General features: G+C 42.8%; 1 protein-coding gene across 9 annotated transcripts in view; it reads right to left on the bottom strand.

The window, feature by feature from the left end:
- Positions 1–22358, bottom strand: part of R3HDM2 (R3H domain containing 2) — a 189193-nt gene that overhangs the window by 117772 nt on the left and 49063 nt on the right. Inside the window, exon 1 of one of the 9 annotated variants that reach the window (XM_073576834.1) lies at positions 5328–5525. The exons of the other annotated variants lie outside the window; for them this stretch is intronic. The gene's annotated coding sequence lies outside the window, so the exon portion shown is untranslated. Of the gene's footprint in view, positions 1–5327; positions 5526–22358 lie in introns of those variants that run through there. 9 annotated transcript variants of the gene reach the window in all.

The following is a 22358-nucleotide window of genomic DNA, read 5'->3' as shown; positions in this document are numbered from 1 at the left end:
AGAGGCACTCCCATCACAGTTTTTATCTTCTTAATATATAGCAATCATATAGCACTGCGTACTTACAATTGCTCATTTTGCCTTTCTACCCAACTAATTCTTCTCTTTTCCTTTAGGTCTATGATAGCACATGATTAAACACGGACTAGCTGAATTCATCTAAGCGCTATGTAGAAACAGGAGGTCAGTTTTCCCTGCATGAGTCATAAGCCACTGCAAAAGTCTCTGGCGGCTGGGACAGGAGTTCAAGAAAGGAATAATAAATGCAGGGACAAGATAGTGCTGTGCAAATTAATTGGGACAAAGCATTTTTTAAGTAAAATCGTAAGTTGGTTACCAGTCAGTGATTCAAACCAGTTTTAACTGCTTTGAACAGGTGTGAGTGTACAACCTTGAGTAACAAAATGTGGTTTGACTGGTTTTAGTCAGAAAATAACAGCTAGCTGCCCCCTCAGCTTCAGTTGAGAGTTTGTTTCTGTGAGGAGTGGTTTAGTGTACTTTTTCTCACAGTGTGATTCGTGCCTGTAACAATGGATGTTACTCCACGGAAGAGGTCTAGAATTATTACTCTTAATAAACATACAAGTCTGACTAAGAGAAATCGCTTATACCGTTGGTATTGAAAAATCTACCGTTTCAAGAATAATTCGCAGACACAATGAAACTGGATCGTTTTCTCCAAAACGAAAAGGGAAATGTGGAAGAAAAAGGAAAAACGACACCAAGAACTGATAAAACACTTATCAGAAATAGTAAAATTAATGCAAGAAAAAGTAGTAAAGACCTCCAAAGAGACTTGTTCGCTGCAGGTATTGATATTAGCGATTCGACTGTACGGCGCAGGATTCTGGAAGTTGGTCGGGGGGGCAACAAAGCCAGTAAAGAAACAACTTCTGACATCTCCAATGAAGGCAAAATGGCTCGCATGGGCAAAAAAATATAAATCTTGAACAACTAGCCAGTGGAAAAAGGTAATTTTCAGTGATGAAACCCATCTTTTTGTTCAAGGGTACAGAGCAAGTATTGTTAGAAGAAGTAAAAATGAACCATTGCGAGCTGATCATAGTCAAACAAACTGTAAAACACCCTCAAAAACAGATGCTTTGGGGCTTTTTTTTACAGCGGATGGTACAGGGAGCTTATTTCCTGTCGATGGTATGATGAATACATCCAAATAAATAGTTGTTTTAAAACGTTTTAAATAGTTGTTTTAAAACGTTTTATTGTGCCATTCATGCGTAAATTTGAAGGAACATTCCAACAAGATTTGGCTCCATGCCACAATTCCAAGTGTGTGAAGAAATTTCTGGAAGAAAATAAAGTAAAAGTGCTGGACTTACCTGGCAATTCACCAGACTTAAATCCTATAGAAAATTTGTGGAGCATTTTGAAGAGACATCTTGGCAAAATGGGCTGTACAACCAAAGAACACATGATAAACAGTGCCATACAAGTGTGGTTCCATGATGAAGAATTTATGAAAAACTTGGTACAATCAATGCCAAAACGCATTGAAAATCTCATATCTGCTAAAGGAGGACATATTTCTTACTAAAATTAGTATGTAACAGTGCATTAACATTTTATTATTAAATATTCAAAAATATGTTTTTTTTTTGCTTTGTCCCAATTAATTTGCACAAAACTGTAATTACTGTTTGTACAAAGAGCAGAGAAGAAATAATGGGTAGAAAGGCAAAATGAGCAATAGTAAGTACATAGTGCCATAATATACTACAATCATATTATAAAAGAATAAAAACTTTGGGAGGAGCACGTCTTGAAATGTATCTGAGTCCCCAAAGACCAAAGGAATTGGCACAACTATTTATGGGAGAAATTCAGTAAATTACATAAGGTAAATGCAGATATTACCGCCAGGATTGTTCCATGTCCTTTACTGCTTATTAAAAACAGCAATGCCTTATTCATGTAAAACTGAACAAAAGGCGAGCGTCACACTGACACGCAGCTTCCATGTTCAAGGGTTGGAATATATCTCGCAGAAAACTTTGCTGCAATAGCGAACATTTTGCAAGTGAGAATGTAGAAATCACTAAATTCCACCCCCAAAAATGATATAATTAAAGGGTAAAATTCTCACCATATCACAGAAACACTCTGTAGGTCAGAAAGAAAGTCAACTAGCACATTGTTCTCCTTGTTAAAAAAAAAACAAAACAATCCGATACAGATACAGCAGACGCCTATCCCTCGGATCAGAAGCAATCGATCACACCGATAGCATGGATTTATACATCCTTCTAGCTTCCCCCACCTGCCTGAGGAATGATCACTGGAAAACACAAGAGACTGCAATGCAGACTTATTGGCAATTAAAATGTTAAAGCATTATTATTTTATTTTTTTTTTAGCCTGGGAACTGCTATTGACGTCACTAAAATTGTCACTTGGCAACCAATAAAATAGGGATATCCTCCACGGGGGTTCCCTGAATGGCTTACATGGAAATAATTCGGTGTGCTCTCAATCATACCCAGATACAGCGATGCAGCATGGCACTTCCTATGCTCGCCAAGGTCAATGCAGGGTTCTTTGTCCCCCCCGTTTTATTAGAATCTCCCTAGCAGCCAATACTGGCGTTCCCCTCCCTACCCCTCCTCTCCACATCTTCTGCTTCACAATGCCAACCTGCGTCATACAGACGGAAATCCCAGCTGACGTAGATGCATCAGGACAGGAGAGGAGGAGAATGCAGATTCCAAGAGGGCAAAACCGAGACAGCAGCAGAAACAAGAAATCAGAACTGTGCACAAAAGAATGGCAAAAAAAAAATAATAAGCAAGCACAAAAATCACAACCAGAAACATGCTTCTAGCTGCTCATCCTAATAGGCAGAAAATAATGCAATCACTATAAAAAAATAAACAAAACTGTGAAAGTACAGCTACTCCAAGAACCTGTGTGTTGAAGGGGTTCTCATCACCTCCTCTCACTCATGCATTAGGAGCAGCAAGGGGCTGATGATGTGGAGTCAGCAGGTACCTGCCGGGACGTATGCCGGTCCAGGTGTCCTGCACATGTCCTATTTTAATAAGTAGGACCGGTGCACGATACAGAGCCCCTCACCTGCCGATGAGAAAGCGAGTAGTGCTGGAGAACCTTTTTAACATTTAATTTCCGGACAGTTAGTGAAGCCAGCCGCTTTATTTAGCCAATGTTATCCCTCATTTATTTTAGGTGTCAGAACCCTGGGCATTACTGGCACCGTGTAAACAGACCATCGGATCGCCTAAGCTGAATTGGGTGGAAGGGGAACATAGATGTGATATTTGCTGACTTTTTGTATTCTATCTACATTGCACAACACACTTAAAAGGAGGTTCTCTGATTACAAGACCTTATCTCTCTACACAATAAGTATTGACTATTAAAGTGGAGGTCCAATCACTGAGACCATCAATTGCCATAACAGGGCACGTTTGTTCCCTGTCAGAATGCAGAGCCAGCAGGCTTCGACTGTCCCGCCATTCATTCAATCACTACGGGACTGCTGGAGAAAGCCGAGCATGTACACTGCATTCAGACAGGGGACAAAATTGTCCCATACTGGCGACCACTTGTGGTAGGGAGAAAGGTGGGGTCTCAATCGCTGGATCACCACCAATCTAGACGTTATCACCTTTCCTGTGGATAGGTAATAGGTTCTTGTATCCAAAATATCCCTTCGACTTTTCTATCCTCAACATTTTATATCTGGCCACCAAGAAAAAAATACAACAGAAACAGTAAAGTACGGTGATCTCTTTTTTTTCTAGGTAAAGACAACTGCTGAGGTTAAAATGTCTTGGCCACATTTTGAGATGATTTGCGAGTCAAGGCCTGGCCCCATCCTCGGTAAAGCTCCAAAAAATCTGGTCAAAGCTAGCAAAACGTATGCTTATCCAGGATGTAGTAAGCGTATGGACGTTCTACACTGCACACTATCCCAATCGAGGATCGAGTGGACCACACTGATACCACAGTGACAGAAATCCTAGGTATATAGTCCCCGGAGTGAGACTGGCCAGAAGGAGGTGGCTGTGGGGGGTGTAAAGCAGGAGAAGGTATGAGAAGGCTGCGAACAGTTGTCCATGTCTTTTTTGGCCTAATTAAAAATAAAACAGAAGCCAGACAAGGACTCTGAACATGGCCAGAGACTGCAGAGAGGGATGTTTGAGGAACAAGCAAGGTGGGGAAAAAAGAAAAGGGGATGGCCTACAGTTCCCAGTGCGGTTGTGCTAGAAGTCAGGTGCAAGAAGCGTCTTTGTTTTAGCACAACCAATTTAGAAAAAAAATGTATTATTGATCTGCATTGAATGGAGATGAGTGCTCACCAGATAATTCTCCAAAGAGTCAAGAAAAGGAGTGTGGTTTAGGAGAGTCTAAAAATGCGATAGATAACTGGCCAGCTTTGGGGCACAAAATCATTGCCTAAATCAAGCCCCAAAGCATGCACCGCTGTGATAAACTTTCTGGGAATCCATGTTTACGCCATGTACCCATTAGTAGTAAATTAGTAAATTTGGCCCCACTATATTCACACCATCATATTAAGCACCCCCCTAGAAATCACCATATAGACAGATTAGATATATATCCACCATCCCCACCCATCTGACATGTGCACATATAGGACTTGTGCTTCTGAAGACAATGAAGCCTACCCAGCATACCACCCTGACCTAACCCTAAGAGCAGTAATAACCCTATATACACATATGTACATGTTCAGACCATCACGCTGCACGCAAGGGGAGGAAAAGGTAATAAAATGCTGAGTTCACAGGAGGAATACTGTTGTAGGGACAGAATGGTAGAGATTGGCAGTAGACCATGCGAGCATCTGACGGTGGGAATCCCCTGTTATGCCAAAGGCACATCAGTGACGCCATCCACTAAATGAATGGAGCGAGGGGTGAATAAATGACAAAAATAATTAGCAGTCATTTCTGTTAACCCGCATGCAGCTCCTTCTGCTCTCAGTATTGCCCCACAATACGTGACATGATCGTACATTACAGAATATCCCCCCACTGTTAGAAACGTAGAACATGTGGTTAGCTGCTGGTAGTTGTATGGTAAAACCATCGATTTTATAATTAAAGCAAAGCATGGAGAAAAAACGATAAAGTGAACAAGCAATGGCAACCAAGCATGGAGGGACCCCGAGAGCGACTCCCTCCTCCATGAATTCAGCAGCAGCAGCAGGGCGAGAACCATCAAATGGCCTCTTGTGTACTGGCAGAGTTTATGAATGGGATAAACAATCACTAAACATGAAGGCACGGATCGACGACCGCAGCATACAAATCAGTCACACTCACCGTAGGGTGGGTGGGGGGTATGACGAAAATCAGCTATTCCACCCTATGGAGGAGATCATCTTTGTGAGGCGCAGGAGCAGATTAATTTCAGCAATGATTCGGCAGCCGGATTATTTTCTCCCAAAATGCCTCAGATGTCACCCCCTCCCTTCTCTCTCGCTCTCCTTGTGAATGGAGTGCTATGGACTCTGGCTGCCTTTCCTTTGCCAAGATAATTGCTCTGACAAGCTGCTCTGAAGCAGGGCAGAGCCCAGCTGTTCCCATCCGCTGTCACACTGAGAGTTCTGCCAATAGTCGCGCACACAGCCACCCACACACACGCTCGCGCTCCTTCTCATTCAAAACACTCTTTAATGGAACAACCTCCGCAGCTGCTTAAAGACCAAGAGTACCTTGCAGAACACTGGAAAAACAGAACACTGTGGGCTGAAAGCCACGATATGATCACGGCCATCATACAAAATGAATAAGAGCATCAATAAACAAAGCTCACTTATAAAAGACGGGTTACCAGTCCCAGCAATGCACAAGCCTTCAACGTTAATGGACTCACTGGAGGAAACTGGCCATGATTTCCCATTACAGATTACATCTACGTTTAAATAGTTTGTCCACTAGTAAATACTAGATTTATTGAACAGACCGAGAAAACTTAATATTTACATGCATTAATGAACTTATCCATTGAAAAGTTATTACACAATGTGTGGCCACCTGGTGTTATGGGTGCATGAGCGTGCACATGGCTACCTACTGAGCCAAGAGCTGGGTCGTGGAAATATGGAAACCGCTGGATGGCTAGACATGTTAATGATGGTTATTACTGGTTGTCAAAGGAACGTTCTGCCACACTGAATGCACTTGGACATGCAATTCATCAAGATCTACTGCTGGGAGCGCTTTGCCATTGCCAACCAATAGCATCTTAATGGGACACAAATCCAGAGACGTTGCAAATCGTGGTAGCATGTTTGGGCCATGTCGTGTTGAAAAACAGCTCCTGGGGCACTCAGAAAAAATGGATGTACTACTGGTTCAGCCACCTAATCAATGCAACGCCAAGCTATTAGTGTACCTGGCATGAAGACTATAAGAATCTGGCTACAGTATATTATGCTAACCCTCACCATAATCCTGGGAGGACGGGTGACATTCCCGCATTAAGGCTATGTGCCCACATTGCAGTTTTGAAGCAGAATATTCCTAAGCAGGAACGCACACCCTCTGCCGGAAAAACGCATGCGGTTTTTGACACGGTTTTGTAAGCGATTTTGACGCGTTTGTCATGCGCTTTAACATGCGTTTTCCTATGCATTTTTGCAATACAAGTGTATGTATGCGGAATCGCATGCGATTCCGCAAAATTAATGAACATGCTGCATTTTTTACCGTGAAGCGATTCCGCAGCTGTAAAAAACGCATCATTAGGCTAAAAATAGCAGCCCGCAGCTGCCCAGAAAAGGCACATCTATTAGATGGGCCAATTCTGGCGCTTTGCCCAGCTCTTCCCACTTACCGTATATACTCGAGTATAAGCTGAGATTTTCAGCCCATTTTTTTAGGCTGAAAGTGCCCTCTCGGCTTATACTCGAGTCATTGTCCCAGGGGGTAGGTGGGGGAGGGAGAGCGCAGGAGCCAGCAGCTGTCAAATCATACTTACCCCCTTCTGGCGCTGTCTCTGCACTTCCCTGCTTCTCAGATGGTCTCCGGCGCCACAGCTCTTCCTGGGTTCAACGGTAACGTGGTACCACTCATTAAAGTCATGAATATGCACACCACTCCCATAGGCGTGGAGAACATATTCATGACTTTAATGAGTGGTACCACGTGACCGCCGAACACTGGAAGGAGCTGCCGGCGCCGGAGACCATCTGAGAAGCAAGTGTAGAGACGTGCCAGGAGGGGGTGAGTATGACGGGGAGAATCATGCGATATTCACCTGTCCCCATTCCACCGCCGTGCGCTGCTGTCTTCCGCATCCTCTGGTCAGAGGGGGCGATGACGTGTTTAGTGCGTGCCCTCTGCCTGAACAGTCACTGCAGAGACCCGGAAGACACAGCAGCGTGCGGCGGTGGAATGGGGACAGGTGAATATCGCAGGTATTGGGGGCCTGAGCCAGCAGCGACACCAGCACCTGTGTCCCATAGCGCGCTGGTGTCCCCACCTGCTCAGGACCCGGCACCTGACCCCCAGCAACAAGAGGTGAGTATGTCATTCTTTTTTTTTTTTTAATTGCAGCAGCAGCATATGGGGAATATATATCTATGGAGCATCTTATGGGGCCATCAACCTTTATGGAGCATCTTATGAGGCCATCATTAACCTTTTTTGCAGCATTATATTGGGCATATTTTAATATGGAGCATCTGATGGGGCCATTATTAACCTTTGTGCAGCATTATATGGGGCATATTTTTTGTATGGAGCATCTTATGGAGCCCATCATGAACTTTATGGTGCATTATATGGGGCTTTTTTTGCATGGAGTATCTTATGGGGCCCATCATGAACTTTAAGAGCATTATATCGAGTGTACTTTGTATGGAGCACCTTATGGGGCCCATCATGAAATTTATGGAGCATTATATGGCGTGTATTTTGTATGGGGCCCATCATGAACTGTATGGAGCATTATATGGGGCTCCTGATTCTCACCTACCACGCCAGTGCTGTAATACACAGCGGATCTCCGTCCAGATAATCCGGAAGGAAAGTCTGCAGCAAATGCGCCATGCATGCACGTTCCCACACAGTTCAACCTTTGCTTTGACATGACAGCGAGAGGCTTTACAATCCGCGCCATAGGTCTTTACAATCCGCGCCATAGGTCAATTTACACTTTGGATTTTCTCCACAATGTGAATGAGATGCTGTTACTGTAATGTACAGGTGATATTGGATACTGATCGTACTCATAATTCAAAAATATGTTCTTCCTCGACAGTGTACCCCTTAAGGGGGCTGTCCGGTCAGAAGTTCTATTCAATATGGGACTGGTGGGGGTCCGATCAGCTGTTATAAACTCTGGCGCCCGGATATAATCACACTGAATGGAGATAGCCCTAAGCTACATCCAAAGTGTGGGGGCCGCAGCTCTGTGGTTCTATATGGCTGCCACCAAAGCTTATGACAGCCAATTGGCGGAGGAGCCGTGTATTGGCTTACACAGATCCCATAATGGCCAATTCGGAGGAGAGGTCATCAATATCTTCTAACTGTACAACCTAAGGAAATCAACCTGTCAATACGTATACCAGACCTGGAAAACTGATTAAACCCTACACATGGCCGATTCAGCGCATCCCCACGGCCACGGTCCCCATTCTACTGTCCATATGCCATCTTAGTATAAAGAACAGGAGCTGCTAAAACTCAGCATCCACCATGTGCCCAAAGGGAACATTCAGGCATCTTCAGATCCTGATGTAAGACAGCGAAAACTAAACGATTGTTCTATTATTTACTGCCTTCCCAGAATCCCCCGCTACGATACAAGCCAGAGCCCCCATTGCAGGACATGAACCAAATCTGTCAAGAGCTGGAGGAGAGCACGTGGCCCCCAATAAGAACGGAAAATTATCAATCCTCCGCGCTCTGAACCATGATAAATTATTCAAAAGAAAAGAAAAAAAAAATCTCTGTAGGAAGAGAAAAGACTAAGAATAGCAAAAGGGATTCAGTCTGAGGAAGATCGGTCCCAGAAGAGTATTTTGGGGTGACTAAAGATCCTTGCGTTTTTCCAAAGGGTATCTAAAAAGCTCAGTGTTAAGCCATCATACATCACCATGGTTACACGCAGCGAGAGAACCTCAGGAATGGAAGAGGCGCCTAGGTAAAGGAGCTAAACAAGACACATGCAAAATGACAGGGATAACAGCTTCCAGGAGGACACACACTTCTGCAGATTCTTCACCTTCTCCCTTTATTTCTTATTTTTAGCTCTATCCCAGAACCGATCGCCTCGCCAGGCTGCTGCCACCTTCTGATTAACAACCTAAATTCTGGTGTCTGCTCTTCTCCAAAGCCTCCGGAGAAAAATTAAATATTCTATCACTTATCTATAAAAGGAAACCACCCCCTTGTCCTCGTGACTTGCCTCGCTCTCCATCGCTTACCCATGGATCATAGGACTCACTTCATCTGCCATGTCTGAATTCTCCTGGCCCTCAACAGCAGGCATAAAACGCCATAGTGTGCCATTACAGGAATATATCGCACCTCAAAACACACTTGCTCCAAAGGAAAATATAAATATATAGAAAAGAAAATACATCATAACACAAGCTATAGACGAGAAGTATTCACCCAATTTCACAGCCGGTGATTGCTGGGAGACACAAGAACAGGTAGATTTAACCGCTTTATGCAATCTAGAGCCCATTACCGTAAGAATGAATGTTGTGCACAAATGATGGAGAACATGGATTTCGAATATGATGCAAAGAAAGGGCCGTGAGATAAAAGCAAGAAAGACATTCAAATGATGTATTCTAGACACAAATGACAGAACTGTACATAGGAAGATGTGCTGATGACTAATGGGGGGATACTGCAGCACACGTTACCTTCCTATTGTTGGCTGCAGCAGGGTAATTATTATATTTGTGAGTACGGCTGCAGACAACCAACCTCATCATTTCCAAACCGTCATGGTTAAGGCAGGAATTTAAAAAAAAAAAAAAAAAATCTATTTTCCATCAAGAACCTCAGCACTTGTCCACGGACTATGCATGGTCATCACCGGGCTTACTTTACTCCATTCCTAAGGAGCTCCCGTAAAGCAACTGACTAGTGTGACCGTGGCTTAGACGTGACCATGCCAGATTTCCTGTTGGGCTCATACGATCAGAACCCAACAGTAGAGGACAGTGCTGACGCTTTCCATTAGCACAGTCTATGTGCATGGAGCAGTCAGGCCCAAATGGAAACCATCACACTCAACAGCATCTAACCAATTCTTGGATCTGAAGCTGGAATAGAAGCTGTGAGAGAATAAAATGAAATATTCAGGTTTTGTTTTTTTTTTCCTCTTTAGCTCTGGCCGCCCATACTGACCATACAGTTGCTTGTGTTCTACTTTCAGAGGAATAAGGAGAAAGAGATGCTGGCGGAGAAGGCAATCTTACCTCTTAAGATCAGGCACACTGAAATCAAATACATCCCATATTCTCTCCCCAAAGAGGAGTTATTACGCTTTCTCCATACACAAAGACCAGCAAGTTCGGACTTGGAATTTTTCTTTTTGCCAACATAAGTCTTCCTACAATACACATTTGATATGAGTTTTGTGTATCCAGGATGCTGCGGTCTTCACCAAATCGTGTATTAGCACTGCTTCATTGCTGTACTGATTTCCCCTTTAGCAGCCAACAGAGATCCTTTTGTTTGCGCTGATAAACAGTGACTAGTATGTGATTTCCTCGGAGTAATACATGCTGGATTTATGTTGTGTGTATCCAAGATGTTACCATCATCACTAGCTCTCATGTATCAGCACAGCTTCATTCCAGAACTGATTTTTCCTCCTACAGCCCACGTGGCATCTCCTATTTTGTGCTCCTGAGGAATAAGTGATTTTTTATCCATTCCTTGCAGAGCCTGCTATGGATGTTGTTCTCTCTACAATCATAAAGCCTTGTGTGCGTCGCATTTCTATCTGCAGCCTATGCAACCTGCTTTCCTTGAAAATCATGGGGATTGTTCCCTATCCACTAGTGAACTGCCATTTACAGCAGAGTAGCCTGCACAGTGGGGAAATGTGCTGTCATACCAATATTTGTTCAGGAGGATATCCAATCACTTCAAGAATTTATACCTGTAATTGCTTTGGATATAGAGATGTATATTTCTGATTAGCCTTTTGGGTATGTTCACATGCCTGTATTATATAAGCTGTATTACGGCCGTAATTCCCATCCGAACCATGGGTCTCCTGACTCTGATTAACAGTCAGATACATGCCTGGTTTACACACAACTTTCTGCAAAAATTGCATAGCTTACTGCTACTTTTTGGCAACCCGAAAAAAAACATTAACCAGACGTTATTTGTAACGCACCAAAAAAATATTAAAGGCACTACGAGGTTTGTTTTTTTTTACATTTCTTGTGTATTTTGGCTCCCTAGTGATTTTTATTATTGCAGTCAAAGCATGCCCTTGGTGTGTTTTTTTTATTGGAGGATGGCTTACATTCTTTTTAATCTGATTTGACATATTGGGTCAGAAAAATTAAACCAAGTCAAATGTGCTGCCAGCGCTCTCAGCTCGTTGTCAGCGACAGGGACAGCGTGGTCAGACCCGGTGCCTGTCCGTATTAGGAGAGACAGATCTCGCAGAGGCTTCTTGTTTATGCCGAATCCTACCAAGTGTTTATACAATATTACCCGCTTTCCGGCTGGTACATCTGCGATACGGACTGACCCAGTTCTAGCACACAGATTACACTCTACCGTATGATAATTGCAAAGCTCTTAAAATAGTTTGGCTGCTATTTCACGAGTTCGCATCTCCAAGTTTTTTAGACATCAGCTCAGCATGGATTCACAAATTTAGAATCAAGGTGAAGAAAAGGACAAGAAACACATTTCCGGGGGTGGGAGGTGTTCAAGGTGTTCAGCAGTTTACGGTCTTTGCAGCTACTTTATAGAAAATGTTCTGAAACGAAAGACCAGATATATAGAGAGAGAGAGATAGAGATATATATATATATATATATATATATATATATATCAATCTATATCAAAAAAGGGCAGCACTACCAAAATTAAATAGTTGGTGCAAAACCTATTCAGCAGTGTCCCAACAGCCAAATTAACAAAAGTAAAAAAAATAGGCAGCACTCAAATTAAATGTGAAAAAAAAAAAGTGGATACTTTACTGATCCTCAAGTGGCAACGTTTCAACGGTGACCCGTCTTTATCAAGCCTTGATAAAGACGGGTCACCGTTGAAACGTTGCCACTTGAGGATCAGTAATGTATCCACTTTTTTTTTTTTCATTTAATCCATTTAATTTGAGTGCTGCCTATTTTTTTTACACACATATATATATATATATTTATTTTGGCTGTGGAATATTGTGGGGGGTACGAAACGCTGCCCTTTACAGTACCAGTACACTGAATAAGTGTTGAATTCTCGAGCTGCTTATTTTTTCCTTGCAGATTTGAGCCAAGGTGTATTTTTTCAGATCTGAAGCATGTCAGCAATTTTTTAAACATTTTTCACTCACTACAAGGGGAAAAAAACTAAAGTAATAAGGTGACTATTATCATATATGCGGCGGTTTTTTCTGTTTTTTTTTTGGTTCAGAAAAACTTACTTAACACAAGCGCACATACCTTATAGCCTTGACCAATAGGGTGTGGCTAATATGGTAATCATGTAGAAGGGCCTAAAGACACGCCCCCAGATAATCCTGTGAACCATGCCCCTTTGTAAAGCCCATGAAAATTATTACGGAAAAGGCCCTCATCTCTGGAATCATACTGAGGGGGCTAAAAATGAAAACTCAAGAGGGCCACGGGAACAACCTGAAAGCAAAAACTGGCCACTTTTCACCAGGTGACAGGTCCTTTTTACCGGACAACCCTAAGCAAACAGCTGGCTATGCAGAGGAAAGTTATAGCCTGGCAGCTATTTCCCTGAGGGTTATTGGATTATTACACTGCGGTTAGGAGGATGAATGACTGTCCATAATAGTCAATGGCTTTAGCCTACCAGAATGGGAGCTTTGCCTGCTCATTAAGGAGAGTCCAAAGCAGAAGATCCCCCTCTATGATCTCAATATGCCCCAATAGGACATATGGACAGGGATATTCTTTAGATCAGTGGTTCCCAAACACCAGTCCTCGCAGACCCCAACAGGTCATGTTTTCAGGATCTCCATAGTGTTACACATGTGAGAGAATTCCTGATGCCTTGATGATACTTCCATCACCTGTGAAATACTAAGGAAATCCTGAAAACATGACCTGTTGGGGGCTGTGAGGACTGGCATTTGGGAAACACTGAAACACTGCTTTAGCTCAATATAGTTTAGCAATGCAGACATAATAAACGCGCCTAAGCAGAGGACTTGATTTAGTTTTTGTTAACTAGTCACATAGGTCGGAGATCAGGATATACTAATAAAAAGCCCAAACGTGAATCGTTTTTTGACACGGACTAGTAAATCTGCCTGCATGAAGGAGACTGAAATACATGAAGAATTTGTCCATGCTGTGCAAGTAAAGTGAGTGGCGGCAGTTTTGCGGATTATTCTAAATTGCAGAATTCATTGTCTAATTTATGGAAGTATTCCTAGACAATTCTCTTATCTTTATGGCACTGCTAACAAACTTCACCTGCAGATGTGAGGAGATGCAGACATTCAGTGACATTTCGGCACTACAGCACAATCATACGTGGGGTTCAGTATCACTACACAAAACATTTTACAGCTCCACAATCAGCTCAATGAAAGTGTAAGATAAACGGGAAGATGGGGGAATTTATGTATGTTTGTACATCTGTAAGTACCATATTTTACACATCATAAGACACTTTTTCCCCCAAAATTTGGGGGGTAAATTGGGGTGCATGTCATAATGCGTATATACTACCGTTGCTGCAGGCCGGGATGAGGGGGTGTCTGGCGCTGCTACCCAGGGGGTTCGGTGCTGCGGAGGGGCTCTGACGACATTTTGTGAAAGGCCAAAGCCCCCCGCAGTTCTGTGGCTTCCTGTGCGGTGGACTCCGGGAAAATGGCCGTCGGGGGGCGGCGTATGCGCAGATGGAGATCTCAGCATAAAGATCTCAGGAGATGAGCTGAAATCTCAGTCACCCACCACCCATAGCTTTGCTTGCGTATGTATAAGAAAACCACCCAATGTAAGTCCGCACCCGCTAAGATTTTCGTAAGTTTACCAGTGAGATACAGGATTTTTAGGGCAAAAAGAGTCCAAGTCTCTAATGTGAAAACATTTAAGCTATGTGCCCACGTAGCGATTCTGAAGCAGAATAAACCTGAGCAGAATCGCACACCCTGCTCCCAGGAAAACGCATGCGTTTTTTTACGCGCTTTTGTAAGCGTTTTTGCATGCCTTTTCCTAAGCGTTTTTGCCCATATAATTGATGGTATGCCGAATCGCATGCGATTCCATAAAATTAATGAACATGCTGCATTTTTAATCACTAAGCGTTTCCGCAGCGGTTAAAAACGCATCATTGGCACAACATGTGCGTTTTTCATTAAAAATCAATTGGATGCTTTTCTTAAGTGTTTCTACAGCAGAATCGCTTGTCAAAAAGCGCTGCAGAAACGCTTAAAAAACGTTACGTGGGCACACAGCCTAAAAGTACTTTCTGTATGCTCACATGCTGCGGATTTATTCAAATTTTCATATAGTGTCTAAAAAAAACCACACACAAAAAAAAAAAAAAAAAAAAAAATCAGGCTGCAGAATTACCGTAGTTATCAGTAAAGCAAATGACCACTTCAATCAAAGTTTCCACACAAGGCAGTGATTACAGGGCTAATGGGTAATCACTACCTGTAATGTTCCACATAACTAAAGAGAAAAGACAAATCACAGCTCTAGCAGACTCCTAAAATTATCCTCTTAATTGAAAACACTAATCTGCATGTGGTTAATTGATTTGGGTTTATTCATTTGTGGTCTATGCTATGGATTCCCCATAGAAATAATGGTGCATCTCACAAAATTAGAATATCAAAAAGTTAATTTCAGTTCTTCAATACAAAACGTGAAACTCATTATATAGAGTCATTACAAGCAGAGTGATCTTTTTCCCATGTTTATTTCTGTTAATGTTGATGATTGTGGCTTTCAGCCAATGAAATCCAAAAAAGTCATTAACTCAGTAAATTAGAATACTTTATAACACCAGCTTGAATGTTGGCCTACTGAAATGTATGTTCAGTAAATGCACTCCATACTTGGTCGGGGCTCCTTTTGTATCAATTACTGCATCAATGTGGCGTGGCATGGAGGCAATAATAATAATTTTATTTCTATAGCGCCAACATATTCCGCAGCACTTTACATTATAGAGGGGACTTCTACAGACAATAGACATTACAGCACAGCATAGCAATAAACAAACAGATCAAAACAGATACCAAGAGGAAGGAGGGCCCTGCTCGCAAGCTTACAGTCTATAAGGAAAAAGGGGAGACACGAAAGGTGGATGGTAACAATTGTTTTTATTGTTTGGACCATCCCTAGTGTAAGAATCAGGTATTCCTGTTGCTGCATGAACCAGTTAAGAGTCTAAATATGTAACAGTACAGACACAGAGGGCTATTAAATGCAAAAAGCATGTGAGAACATGATGCGAGGAACCTGGTTATGGAAAAAAATTTTTAAATGAGCCACACAGGGATATTTAGGTTAGTGCGTTGAAGCGATAGGCCAGTCTGAACAAATGCGTTTTTAAGGCACGCTTAAAACTGTGGGGATTATTCGTACTAGCCTGGGTAGTGCTTTCCAAAGAATTGGCGAGGCACGTGAAAAATCTTGGAGACGGCTGTGGGAGGTTCTGACTAATGAGGATGTTAACCTCAGGTCGTTGGCAGAACGGAGGGCACGGGTAGGGTGGTAGGCTGAGACGAGGGAGGAGATGTAGTGTGGTGCTGAGCCATGGATGGTGTGGTGGGTGAGGGTAATAAGTTTATACTGAATCCTGGAGTGGATGGGTAGCCAGTGTAATGACTGGCACAAGGTAGAGGCACTGGTATAACGATTGGGGAGGAATATGATACTAGCTGCAGCATTCAGGACAGACTGAAGAGGGGAGAGTTTGTTAAGAGACCGATTAGTAGAGAGTTACAATAGTCCAGATGAGAATGAATAAGAGAAACAGTAAGAGTTTTTGCAGAGTCAAAAGTTAAAAGGGTCGAATTCTAGAAATGTTTTTGAGGTGCAGATAACAAAAGCGAGCCAATGATCGGATCTAGGGGGTGAATGAAAGCTCTGAATCAAGTATGACCCCAAGACAGCGGGCATGTTGCTGGGGAGTAATGGTGGAACCACACACGGAAATGGTAATGTCGGGCATAGGTAGGTTAGTAGAGGGAGGAAACACAAGGAGTTCACTTATTGACAGGTTCAATTTCAGATAGAGGGAGGACATGATGTTAGAGACAGCAGTAAGACAATCACTGGTGTTTTCCAAAAAGGCAGGCGTGATATCAGGAGAAGTGTATAATTGGGTGTCATCAGCATAGAGATGGTACTGGAACCCAAATCTACTGATTGCTTGACCAATAGGGGCAGTATGCAAAGAGAAGAGGAGGGGGCCTAGAACCGATCCTTGAGGAACCCCAACAGTAAGGGGAAGAGGAGAGGAGGAGCCAGCAAAAGATACAGTAAAGGAGCGGTCAGAGAGATAGGAGGAGAACCAAGAGAGAACTGTGTCCTTGAGGCCAATGGAACGGAGCATAGTGAGGAGGAGAGATCCAAGAGAATTAGCATGGAGTAATGACCATTAGATTTAGCTGTTAGAAGATCATTAGAGACTTTAGTGAGGGCAGTTTCAGTAGATTGTAGAGGGTCGAGGATAGAGATATCTGAGAGATAGCGGATAAGACGGGTGTAGACCAGGCGTTCCATGAGTTTAGAGATGAATGGAAGATTAGAGACAGGTCTATAGCTAGCGGCAGTGTTTTGGTCAAGGGATGGTTTTTAAGTAATGGCTGTATGATGGCATGCTTAAATAAGGAAGGAAAGATACCGGAAGAGTGAGAGGTTGAATATTTTTGTTATGTGAGTGTTGACAGCAGCAGAAAGGGACTGGAGGAGATGTGATGGAATGGGGTCACTGGTGCAAGTGGTAGGGCGAGAAGATGCAAGGAGCTTGATTACTTCATCTTCTGTTACTGGTTCAAAATCAAGAGAGTGAGCTAGCTGCAGTGGGGGAGGGAGGACAATGCATGGTATGAGGTGATTGGGAGATAATTTCCTGTCGAATATGGTCAATTTTTTCTTTGAAATAATTAGCCAGATCGTCAGCATGGAGATCCGTGGTTGGGGCCTGCACTCTTGGATTGAGTAGGGAATGAAAAGTGTCAAAGAGACGTTTCGGGTTATTGGATAGTGAGGTGAAGAGGGTATTGAAATAGGTTTGTTTTGAGAGTTGTGAAGTGCAGTGTTGTATGTTTTAAGCATAAACTTATAATGGATGAAATCGTCATGTAGACTGGATTTTCTCCACAGACGTTCGGCGCACCTGGAGCACTGCTGTAGGAAGTGTGTTTGCAGCGTGTACCAGGGTTGTCGCCGTCTTTGCCTTGTTGTTCTATGTATAGGAGGTGCAGTTTCATCCAGGGCACTTTGAAGCGGTTCATTGTAATGCTTCAGTGCAGAATCAGGACATGAGAGGGAGGAGATAGGGGCCAATGATGACTGCAAGTTCTTCATAAGTTTCTGGGTGTTAATGGCCTGTATGTTTCTAAAAGTGTGGAAAGTGGGGGTGATCAGGGCAAGATAGCAGTTCTTGATAGAGAATGATAGGTCTGTGGCACTGCTGAGGGGTTATGGAAGCCCAGGTTGCTTTGATAGCAGCCTTCAGCTCATCTGCATTGTTGGGTCTGGTGTCTCATCTTCCTCTTGACAATACCCCATAGATTCTCTGACTTTAGTCTTGATAAAACACAGTGGACCTAAACCAGCAGAGGACATGGCTCCCTAAACAAGGACTGTGGAGTCGGAGCCCATTTTGGTGGATTCGGAGTCCAAGTCGGTGTAATGGAAATTGAGGAGTCGGAGGTTTGGCTTATCGACTCCACAGCTCTGCCCTAAACCATCACTGATTGTGGAAACTTCACACTACGCCTCAAGCAACTTGGATTGTGTGCCTCTCCACTCCTGACTCCAGCAGACGTCCGCTCCTTGTGAATCTCCCCCAAATGTTTGAATGGCCTTTTCTTAATCTTTTCAAGGCTGCGGTTATCCAGGTTGCTTGTGCACCTTTTTCTACCTCACTATTTCCTTCCACTCAACTTTTCATTAATATGCTTGGACACAGAACTCAGTGAACAGCCAGCAAACTCTGTTTGCACAAGCAAGACAGCAGACTTGACAGATGTCCAGAAGGCAGTCATTGCCACACTCCACAAGGAGGGCAAGCCAAAAAAGGTCATGGCTACATAAGCTGGCTGTTCACAGAGTGTTGTATCCAAGCATATTAATGGAACGTTGAGTGAAAGGAAAAACTGTGGTAGGAAAAGGTGCACAAGCAACCGCAGCCTTGAAAGGATTGTTAAGAAAAGGCCATTAAAAAATTTGAGGGAGATTTGCAAGGAGTCGACTGCTGGTGGAGTCATTGCCTCAAGAGCCACCACACACAGACATATCAAGGACATGGGCTACAAGTTTCGCATTCTTTGCGTAAATCCACTCATGACCAATAGACAACACCAGAAGCATCCTACCTGGGCCAATGAGAAAAAGAACTGGACTGTTGACTCAGTGGTCCAAGGTGTTGTTTTCAGATTGAAGAAAATAGCATTAAATTTGGAAATCAAGGTTTGTTTTTTTAATCAAGACCAAAGTCAGTGCAGACGTCTACGAGGAAATTTTAGCAGAGCTGTGGAGTCAGTAAGCCAAACCTCCAACTCAGACTCTTCAATTTCCATGACACCAACTCTCTCATACCAGGGCTGTGGAGTTGGTAAGCCAAACCTCCGACTCCAACTCCTCAATTTCCATGACACCACCTCCGACTCAAACTCCACGACTCCGAATCCCTAAATTTTAGAGCACTTCAGGCTCCCCAGAAGTTCCAGAAGATTGGAGAAGAGCAAATGTTGCTCCTATCTTCAAAAAGGGGAAGAAGGTGGACCCAGGCAACTATAGGCCGGTGAGTCTGACTTCTATACCAGGAAAGATCTTTGAACAAATTATTAAACAACATGTATGTCAATACCTGGATAAGAATGAAGTGATTAAACAGAGTCAGCATGGGTTTCTAACTAATAAGTCATGTCAGACTAACTTAATTTCCTTCTATGACGGTATCACTGATTGGGTGGATCAAGGAAATGCTGTAGATATAGTATATCTTGACTTCAGCAAAGCATTTGACAAAGTCTCTCATACAATCCTTATTGAAAAAATGACTAAGTATGGAATGGACAAGGCAACTGTTAGGTGGATTCATAACTGGCTTAGTGATCGGACCCAAAGAGTGGTCGTAAATGGCTGCACATCCAGTTGGAAGAATGTCTCAAGTGGGGTACCACAGGGCTCTGTCCTGGGCCCTGTATTGTTCAACATCTTTATCAACGATTTAGATGAAGGAATTGAGGGTAAACTGATTAAATTTGCTGATGACACAAAGCTAGGAGGGATAGCTAATACTAGAGAAGAGAGAGAGAGGATTCAAAAAGATATAAATAAACTGGAGAAGTGGGCAGCAACTAACAGAATGGTTTTTAACAGGGAGAAATGCAAAGTACTACATCTGGGCAATAAAAATGAAAAAAGCATATATAGAATGGGAGGAATAGGGCTAAGTGACAGCACATGTGAAAAAGACTTGGGTATACTAATAGATCACAGACTGAATATGAGTCAACAGTGTGATGCAGCAGCAAAAAAGGCAAATGCAATTCTAGGATGTATTAACAGAAGCATACAGTCTAGATCACGTGAAGTCATTATTGCCCTCTACTCCTCTTTGGTCAGACCTCATCTGGAATATTGTGTACAGTTTTGGGCACCACGTTTTAAAAAAGACATCAACAAACTGGAGCAAGTTCAGAAAAGAGCGACCAGAATGGTGACCGGTCTACAAACCCTGTCTTATGAGGAAAGGTTGCAGGATTTGGGAATGTTTAGTTTGCAAAAGAGAAGACTGAGAGGAGACTTAATAGCTGTCTACAAATATCTAAAGGGCTGTCACATTGTAGAAGGATCAACTTTATTCTCATTTGCACAAGGAAAGACTAGAAGCAATGGGATGAAACTGAATGGGAGGAGACACAGATTAGATATTAGAAAAAACTTTTTGACAGTTAGAGTCATCAATGAGTGGAACAGGCTGCCACGAGAGGTGGTGAGTTCTCCTTCAATGGAAGTCTTCAAACAGAGGCTGGACAGACATCTGACTGGGATGATTTAGCGAATCCTGCTTTGAGCAGGGGGTTGGACCAGATGGCCCAGGAGGTCCCTTCCAACTCTACGATTCTATGATTCTATGACAAGCTTTTGGAGATGGAAATTTCATTCTCCAGCAGGACTTGACATCTGTCTACTCTGCCAAAAGTACCAATATCTGGCTTAAAAACAAAACTATCACTGTGCTTGATTGGCTAGCAAACTCGCCTGACCTTAACACTATAGAGAATCTATGGGGTATTGTCAAGAGGAAGATGAGAGACACCAGAACCAACAATGCAAACGAGCTGAAGGCTGCCATCAAAGCAACCTGGGCTTCCATAACACCTCAGCAGTGCCACAGGCTGATCGCCAACATGTCACGTCGCATTGATGCAGTAACTGATGCAAAAGGAGCCACAACCAAGTATTGAGTGCATTTACTAAAAATACATTTCAGTAGGCCAACATTTCGGATTTTAAAATCATTATTCAAGCTGGTGTTATAAAGTATTCTAATTTACTGAGATAATGACTTTTGGGTTTTTATTGGCTGTAAACCATAATCAACATTAACTGAAAAAAACATAAAATAGATCACTCTGTAATGACTATATAATATACGAGTTTCATTTTTTTAAAACGAAGAACTGAAATAAATTAACTTTATGATGATATTCTAATTTTGTAAGACGCACTTGTATAGTTGACTCTGAAATGTTTCAGCGGTTCAGAGAAAGACGCAGATGGTGACTAAGCCGTATGGGAGACCAGTCAAAAAGGCGTAACAAAAATATAGAGTAGCCTGGAAACAACACAACATTAAGTTGTGCATACAATTTTGTACCAGTTCATGTAGTTTTTCACCAGAATTCTGATAAAACCTCGTTTATGAATCAGGCCCATAGTGACTTATGTTCTCTTGAATCTCTGTGCGAACGCAGTCCGGATTCTCCAGTATTGTCGGTGAGAGTGGACAGTCATGTAACCGCAACTATGCGATTCGCCTAGATCTACTTACCAAGATGCAGTCCGACTAGATGTGACTGGCTTCTCTCAATACAAGTGAAATAAGAGAAGCTGAGCACATCTAGTCAGCATGCAACTTCATGTACGCAAATGACATGACCACAAGCTCTCATTGGCAATACCGGAGAATCCTAACTGCGTGAGATAACGTAGAATCCTTACAGAATTAAAAAGTCTGCAGTTACAGAGTCCAGTAAGTGACTCCACAAGTACCGTACCGTATATACTAAGGTAATGAATATGCACGCCTCTCCACTTCCATAGGCGTGGAGTGAATATTCATTACCTTAATGAGCGGGGCCATGTGATCGCTCAGCCAGAAGAGCTGCAGGCGCCGGAAATAGATGCATCGAGGGCACGCAGGCAAGGTAAGTAGATTGTTTGTTTTTTAATAGGAAACATGCATACAAGGACAGGGACGGGGGAGCCATGCATACAAGGATAGGGGATAAGGAGCCATGCATACAACAAAGACAGGGACGGGAGCCATGCATACACAGGGATGAGGGGACAATGTATACTCGGCTTATACTCAGGTCAATAAGCTTACCCAGTTTTCATGGCAAAATTAGGTGCCTCAGCTCATACTCGAGTATACATAGTAATTTGTCCCCATTTTTTGCTGAACACTGATTGGGCAGCATAAACCTAGTAAACTATTCTCTTCAAAATTCATGAAAGTCACGCAAAAAAATAATAACATTCGGATTATCTGCAGTTCTTACAAATTAAATAGTAAAAACGATGGAAAGGGACCCCTGGGACCCAGCTCCAGCACAGCCATCCCCCCTCCGGTAAGCTACAATAAAAGCTGACTATAAGGCTACGTTCACATCATCAGTATTTGGTCAGTATTTCACATCAGTATTTGTAAACCAGAACCAGGAGGAGTGGGTCTAAA

Source organism: Dendrobates tinctorius, unplaced genomic scaffold, assembly GCF_039654945.1.
Source record: "Dendrobates tinctorius isolate UK_male_01 unplaced genomic scaffold, ASM3965494v1 ptg000051l, whole genome shotgun sequence".
In the NCBI taxonomy this organism is placed as follows: Eukaryota; Metazoa; Chordata; class Amphibia; order Anura; family Dendrobatidae; genus Dendrobates; species Dendrobates tinctorius.
Note: the sequence above shows the minus strand (reverse complement) of the source record. Positions and strands in the feature narration are given on the sequence as shown.